General features: G+C 45.8%; 1 pseudogene; it reads right to left on the bottom strand.

The window, feature by feature from the left end:
* Positions 1–204: 204 nt before the first annotated feature.
* On the bottom strand, positions 205–1,052 carry LOC109376203 (peroxiredoxin-5, mitochondrial pseudogene; annotated as a pseudogene).
* Between the last annotated feature and the right edge of the window lie 6,763 nt (positions 1,053–7,815).

The raw sequence follows: 7,815 nt of genomic DNA on the forward strand, positions 1-7,815 counted from the left end.
GAGACTGGCGGCTCGAATTTGTTTACCAGAAATCTAAGCGCTTAGAGTCAGATTAACACAATTATTTTAATGCACCCATAGGTGACATGGGCTCCACTTTCCTCCTTAACAAAGATCCATTGTTAGGACACTGAGTCCATCTTGATGAGAGCTAAACAATGGTTCTCTCTCTCTCTCTCTCTCACTCTCAGAAGTGTTTATTGCCTAAATCTGACCACGGTTCCAATTGGGTGGCCCCAGCTGAGGTGGGTGGGGGCCCTCTGCCCAGAGCTGGGCAGATGAAGTAGGCAAAGGCAGGAGGAACTCGGGGCCCGAGGCCTCAGAGCTATGAGAAGATGCTGGGGCCAGGCTGCAGGTGAGGCCCGTGCCAACCGGCATCCGGCTCAGCGACTGCACTATGGCACCCTCCATCACCATGCTGAACCTCTAGCGCCATCGGTCCCCAAAGAGGGACATCAACCAATCACCTAGTGACAAATCTGTCTCATTCCCAGAGGTCCTGGTGGGCTCAGCCAGGAGCCAACCCTTGCCTTCTGCTGTGGGCTAGTCCCTACTCCAGTCACAAAGGCACGTTAGCACCCAGACATGCCACCCCTTGGACCCCCTCAGCCTTCAGGGCCCCAGCCTGCTCACAAACCCGGGCAGGTGCGTCTTGGGACTCCAAACTGCACAGCTTTCTTGCCCTGTCCTCTGCCACAGTTACCTTATTCCCAGGCTCTCCTTAAAACACCGTGGCCAAAGGCACAGGATCTCCCTACCTTGACTGGGGACACGGCTGTGGCAGCGCTTCTGAAACCACGGCCTGCTCTGTCTCCTCTCCACTTGCTCTGTCCCATCCTGCTCCCACCGCAGTGCCTCCCTCGTGCAGGCCAGGCCCCGTCTATTTCCTCGCTTTTTCTTTTCTTTTCTAAATCAATAAAGGATTGTGGTGAAGCAGATAAGGCAGTTTGGGGTTCATAGGGAATGGATGTTTGGGAACTGTGGTGGGTAAAATATTTGCGTGTGGAACCAGTTCTGACAGCCACTAAGGACTTTTCGCCCAAACAAACCATATACCTTGTATGTATTAATTATTTAGTTTCTTACACAGGTGAATGGCTTTGCCAGTTCTCAAATGCTCGATTAGTTAGTAGCCAGAACAGCTATGAAGAATTAAAAAAAAAAAAAAAGAACAAGTATGAAGCTCTAGATTAGGCATTTTCCAAATCAAAGAGTGCTTCTTTCCTTTTAAGTAAGCCTAATTTTCAGTCCTTTTAAATAACAAAAGAGACAGAGAACTCATTAAGTCAAGGCACTTTAAAATGCATCTTCCCCTCCTCTGCAAGCATCAAATGCTCTTGCAGTGACGTGCAGTCTTTGTCAGTGAAATATGCATGTTTTACTTGTGGTAAAAATACAGGAATGTTTTAGCTTTATAACAATTTAATTTTCTGAGAAAGGTGCACAGCGCTCTTACTGTGACTTAATTGAGAATATTAGTTAACAGTCCCAAATGGCTCTGTTTAGTTTTTTTNCCGGGAAGAGAGCAATGATGGTGCCAACCTGGGCCAGTGAAGCAACGTCCTCCACAACTAGACTGAAGAACAAAACAACACCAACTTGTCTGTTCCCCTTTCCCCAATTCCCCAGCACTGTTCCCATCCCCCAAAATCCCCAATAAAAATCTTAAAAAAAAAAAAAGAATAACAGAACTTCGGATAGAAGAGGTTGCTCTGTAAGAGCCTATTGAGGAAGAAGAGCAGGACTGAAAACCTAACTACAGTTAAAACAGGTGATTATCAGAGGGTAACCTGCCCTGACTGAGATGTTATCAGGATCTGAAAAGCGAAATCCCTTCTGGGTATACTCATCATTAAGTTAAGCATGCAGTGAATACATGTGTAGAGGTTATCCAAAATGACGTTTGCTTTACTCAATTATTTCATTTTCTCCAAAGCCTTATTTAAGAACTCAGTCTCGTTATTATTCCATCAGAAATCCTAGGCCGAGGGAGATGCCAGCGACCGACTTAATGGCAGACTCGAGCATACCATTTCATACTTACTTAAAACAGCCAAGTGCTTTTGTGCTTCTGCATGCACCATGATAATCTAACCAGCGTCAAACTGACTCTCCTGCTTCCAACAACGAGGAAAACAGACACAATACACCGAGGCAACTGTTTTTGGCCATTCAAACGTAGGCATCCCAGGACTGTGATCCTTGTAAAAGGAACCACTAAGGTGACTTTTCTACTGCTGCATAACAAGTTACCCTAACTCAGGGGCTTAACACAGCACAGCACATCAGAAGGCTGGCAGGGCTCAGGGTATCACCAGGCTATAACCAGGGTGAGCGAGGATGCCTTCTTATCTGGAGGTTCTGGGGGAAAAGCTGTTTCTAAGCTCATTCTTAGCCACCTGTATTCCTTGTCACACAGCCGCCTCCATCTTTAAGTCAGCAAACACACATCGAACCCTTGTGCTTCAAAACTCTGAGTTCTTTCTTCTACCATTGAGGAAATTCTCTGTTCATGTGATTAGCCAGGCCACCTGGAATGCTCTCCCCATCTTTTGGTCCACTGCGGCCATATGACATACCTAATCACAGGTGTAAAACCCATCATCTTCACAGCCCTAGGGATTATGCAGGAAGGGTGTATACAGGGGCAGGTGGTCAAATTAAAATTCTGCCTACCACACCCCCCTGGGTTCCTGAGCCTCTATAGTCTGCCGACCAAAGATACAGCACCACGTAAAAGTGGTTGCTTTAAAGTGTATGCTGTATCTTGCAGAATAGACCTTGTTCTTGGAAAAGAGGGCCTTCCAGTAGATGACACTTCAGCTATGCCTTTAACAGGCTGGTCCATTGCTCTTGCCTGCTGGTAGCTCCTGGGTGGTATAGAATATAACACAGGAAAGCCCATGGTTATATGTCCACCTGTCACCCCCTTTATATAACTTAATTATAATGTGGGTCTTTGGACAGTTATGCTGCTGAGGTTCCACGGGCAGAAAAAAACAATAAACTTACACCTTCAAATATGTCAAAATAAACCATTACTCCTTCCAGGATGGAAGGAGTCCAGGGTGCAGTAAACTCTCCACAAGAGGCTGGCTGGTGGCCTTGAAGGATGATGTCCTATCAGGGACTCCGTTCAGCATGGTCTATGCTGCTGACAATTTGGACACTGGATGGTGGGAGTAGCTAGATTTTGGTGCCTCACTATGTGCAAACTTATGCTATTGGAGGAGGTGCAATCTCTACCCTGGTCACTGGGGCGACTCTCTTCACATGTCCATTGTAAGTGCCAGGACTTGGTTATCTGATGACAGAATGGCAGATGGCACTGGCTGAGTCATTTGCTCCACCTTATTTTAATTTTTTTTTTAATTAAGACTTCATTATTTTAGAACTGTTTAAGGGTCACAGCTTACTTGGGGGGAAGGCACAGAGATTTCCTATATACTCCCTGCCCCCATATGCACAGCCTTCCCCACTATCAACATCCCCCACGAGAGGGGTACATTTGTTATTACTGATGAGCCTCCAGGGACACATCACCACCCAAGCCCATAGATGACATTAGGGTTCACTCTGGGTGTCGCACATTCTTTGGGTTTAGACAAATGCATAGTGACATAAGTCCATCATGACAGTGTCAGTATTTTCATTGCCCTACAGATCATCTCGGCTTGGCCTATTCACCTCTCCCCTCCCAGCCGCATTTTTAGTGTCTGTTCTTTGATGAAGCTTGATATAGTCCTTGATATGGGATACGAAGGTTATCACAGCTGCTGTTCACTCACATTTGTTTATTCACACACCTCTCCCTCCGACTTCTTTGTCCCTAATCTTTCCATATTTGTCCTTCCCTGTTCCATTTGCCCCTGAGCATGCACATACACACATGCACATGCGCACACGCACACACACCCTCTTGACCCACTTCTCTTCCCGTACAGAGTGATTGACCAGGTGCACAAAGATCTGCCGCTTCATAGTATTTTCCTCTCCACTGTCTTTGAAGGCTACCCTGGCGGAGATGTGCACTTACATACCTAGATGGTGCACCTGGAACCCCGGCTCAGGTGCTCTACCAGGTGTTAAATCCCTTATTTTATACATGAAAAGATGGAGGCACAGTGAGGTTACCTGTCCAAGGTCACACCAGAGGGGCACTGGCAGAGCTGGGATGAGAGTTAGAACCTCAAGTTCATCAGCCTGATGTGCTTTCCTTTCTATTAGCTGTGCGTGTTTGATAATGCCGAATAGGAAAGCAAAAATCTCCCCTGAGCATCTTGCATTATGATTTGCACCAGTTATTGGCCTTCTGGCAAATGAAGGTGGGGACAGGTCCTGAGGAGAGTCCCTGTTGCCCTGAGGGAGCCACTGGCACCTTCTTTAAGCAGGGGTAGTGCTCGCTTCTCCTTTGAAAGGGAGGAGGGAGGGAGATGTGGAAGGGTTTTGCTGTTCAGAGGGTTTAAGAGCATCTGAAGATTCCAGACCTTGGAGCCATCAACCTCGAAGTGTCCACCTCCTGTGTGGGAGCCCCTGTTTACCCAGGCCTCTGACCTTGTCCTGGTGGACCTGCCTTGGTTGGGAGTTTCACCTGCTTTGGACTTGGCTACTCTTACAATTGAATCCTTGGCACGGCCCCCAGCTCTCTTGGCCCTTGTGCTGCAGTAGATGAGAACTCCTTTACATGGTACCCAAGAGGCGCTGTGGACTTCACACAAGTTTTAATTGCGGATCAATACACTAGCTCTGTGTTATTCTTTCCGAAAGCACCAATCACGCTTAGCAATAGCCACTTGGTTCCCTTGTCCTTAGAGTTATTATCTCCTCTCCCCTCTCCATCCTCAAATGCTGATATATCAGCTAATACATTGCTTCCCAACAGCAGGACATCCCAGTTCACCACTGGAGAAAGTTTTAACAATCACACTGATATATTTTCCCTGGAGGAGGCTGTGCAACAGCTCTCGCCGATGGGGTCCTTATTGCCATCCAGGTGGTGGGTGACCTCATCTTAGTGTGTGCTGTTATGGACTATGCCTGATACACACGGTCACAGGTTAGGGTCCCCGGAAGCAGACACTGAAATGGAGATTACCACGCAGGGCTCTTACGAGGCAGTGCTCACGAGATCTATATCTAAGGAAGGAAGGGAAAGAAAGAAGGGATGGGCGGAGGGAGTATTTGAGTAGCGATGCGATGCCAGCAGAGGTCTCAGCTGATTTCATGGGAGTTGTGCAGCTGGGATGGCCCTTTAGTGCTGTCCAGAGCTGGGACTAGAGGAATGGGCCATCATAGAGCATCTCCGCGCCTACCCCTCGATCAGTCACTGGTGCAGGAATCCTCACAAAGGGGGCCTGTCTTAGATGAGGCAGCTTTAGTTAGCTGAGGCAGTGCCTGATGGCGCTGACAGCTGTGGGCTCTCNATATTGTCTTCCTATGAAGCTAGAATTCCTGAAATTCTTACTTCTCCTTCCCCCTACACATGCCTGGACCCTATCGATTGGGTTGCCATGATATTGGCTCCTCTAAGAACTGTCCCCTGACCATTAAGTGCTAAGGCAAGGTGTCCCTTTTCACTGAGCTCTGTCCAAACAAACTTTCTTTCCAGATGTTCAAATCGGACATGCTTCACATAATACTGGGGCTTGTGGGAAGCTAAGATAAGGCATACAGAATATTTAATTTTAGAATATGGCTGTGGATTAGCCAGAAATAAATTGGTGGATTTTTCTCCTTGTTTCAAACTCCTATGGCATCCCATTTTTTTTTTATAATTAAGGAAAAACACTAAAAAAGCATCCTTGTATAAGGAATAACCTAGAAATCACAACACTCTTCTAAATCGGTATCACAGAGAGCTACATTTATAAAATTGTAAAAGTACCAAAAGAAATGTGAAAAAGAATGAGTTCTCTTATTGTAAGGAAAAGGCAGTGGGATATATAATCACAATTCTTCACGCTCCCCTCCTGAATCTTAGGGATTGACTTCACACAGAGGACAGACAGGGTCTGTTAAGAGAGCACACCAGTCCCGGGATGTCAGGCTCACACTGAGTTTCCTATGTCTCCAGAGAACACGTTTTATTGTAAGAATATGAACAACGAATAACTCAAAAGGTTTTTCTCCGACAGGCCGTGGAACTTAACATTTTTGCCAGAGATACATTTTGAGTACATCATGAAGTCGACTCTCACGACGTGACCCATTCTCACACAGGCATTTCCAGGGAACATTGTTTTATACATGTCATGACTACCTCAGAGTGGGGTGTTTGTATCTTTCTACATATGTTTCTCTCCAACTGCAAAAGTTGGAGACGGACAATGAAATTATTCTGTCAATATGTCCTCACACAATCGATTTGAGTTCCTTAAGGGAATGCATTAAAAAAAAAAACAATTCAACCAATAGACTTAATAGAAAACACATTTACCAAATGCTGTTTTCTGGTTTCTTGTATTCAGGTGCATGGTAAATGCGTATGGGTTTTCTGGAGGATAATTTTAGACATTGCAGCTTCCACAATGGGGAAGATTACATGCCATCTCCCGCTTTCAGAGAGAAGAAATATTCTCTTCCATGCCCTACAGGAGGATTTTGACATTGATGCAAAGAAAATAAGAAACAAAGATCAAAGGGGAAGATAATTAAGACAGGAATATGAGGACCGGGCTTTTAGGCATTAGAGTAGATAAAACATGGATGTTAATGACAGGACTCTAAATAAGTATAGAGGGAATCTTAGAGTTTTGACAATTTTATATAAAGGGAGCTGTGACCTGACAGATGAAGAAAAGCCAGTGGGGAACTCGATAAAAGAATAACAGAACTGGGCCAGCTGAGTGGCGCGATGGTTAAGAACTGGCTTGGGATGCCAGAGGGCCCCGGTTCGGATCCCACATATGAGGGCCAGTGACACTGCCCTCCACNTGGATTGGGGGACCTGCTGTGCTGTCCCCCATGCCACTCATCCTGGGGAACCAAGCTGTCACTTCCTTTATCAGTGAAAGGCAACCTGTGTGGATGGGCCCACACTTCAACTTTGCTGGTCTCCCTACCTCCAGGAGTGCTCACGTACAGTGCCCTTCATCTGTATTGATATAATGTGTACATGATTGTACATCATGTATTTGGGTCACCCTTGCTCCAAATATGCTACTAGCTTTTCATTATCTTTAGCATGAAGTACAGAGTCCTTTGTAAATCCCTGTGTGACGTGGCTTTTGTGTACTGCTATATAGCCTCAGCCCTCGCTGCTCTGTTACTGTTACTTCACACTCAGTATTCCAGAACTAAACTTTCTCGATTCTTCAGACACGTAACACAGCTCTTCTTTCATACAAGTTGTCTCCTCTGCTCAGAGCATCCCTCGCTCCCTGCTTGACCTCCGTGCTTCATGAGACTCACTCTCCATTTAGTCTTAGACTTGGACTTGACTCCCTTTGGGAGCCTTCATGAAAGCTTGAAAGAGTCTGCATGCTTGCATATGTTCCCATCGCCCCATTGGTCTCCTATCACATCAACACACCATCGTGCTTTTCTTCTTCCCTGTCCGTCTCACATCTGTGTCTCCACGCTCTGTCAGAGCCGAGCCTGTACCTGCTCTGTTACCATTGTACCACTATCGCCTGCACAGCATTTGGTATACGGAAAGTTCCCCATAGAGCCACATTTAATGGATAAATGAATGAATAAAATGTGTACTATCCTAGTAGTTATACAGAGGGTGCCAAAAACATTGTATACACATTTTAAGAAAGAAAAAAAACTGTATTAAAATTGTAATTCTCAATGTATACCAATAATAAAAGA

Source organism: Hipposideros armiger, unplaced genomic scaffold (assembly GCF_001890085.2).
Source record: "Hipposideros armiger isolate ML-2016 unplaced genomic scaffold, ASM189008v1 scaffold_1065, whole genome shotgun sequence".
Taxonomy (NCBI): Eukaryota; Metazoa; Chordata; class Mammalia; order Chiroptera; family Hipposideridae; genus Hipposideros; species Hipposideros armiger.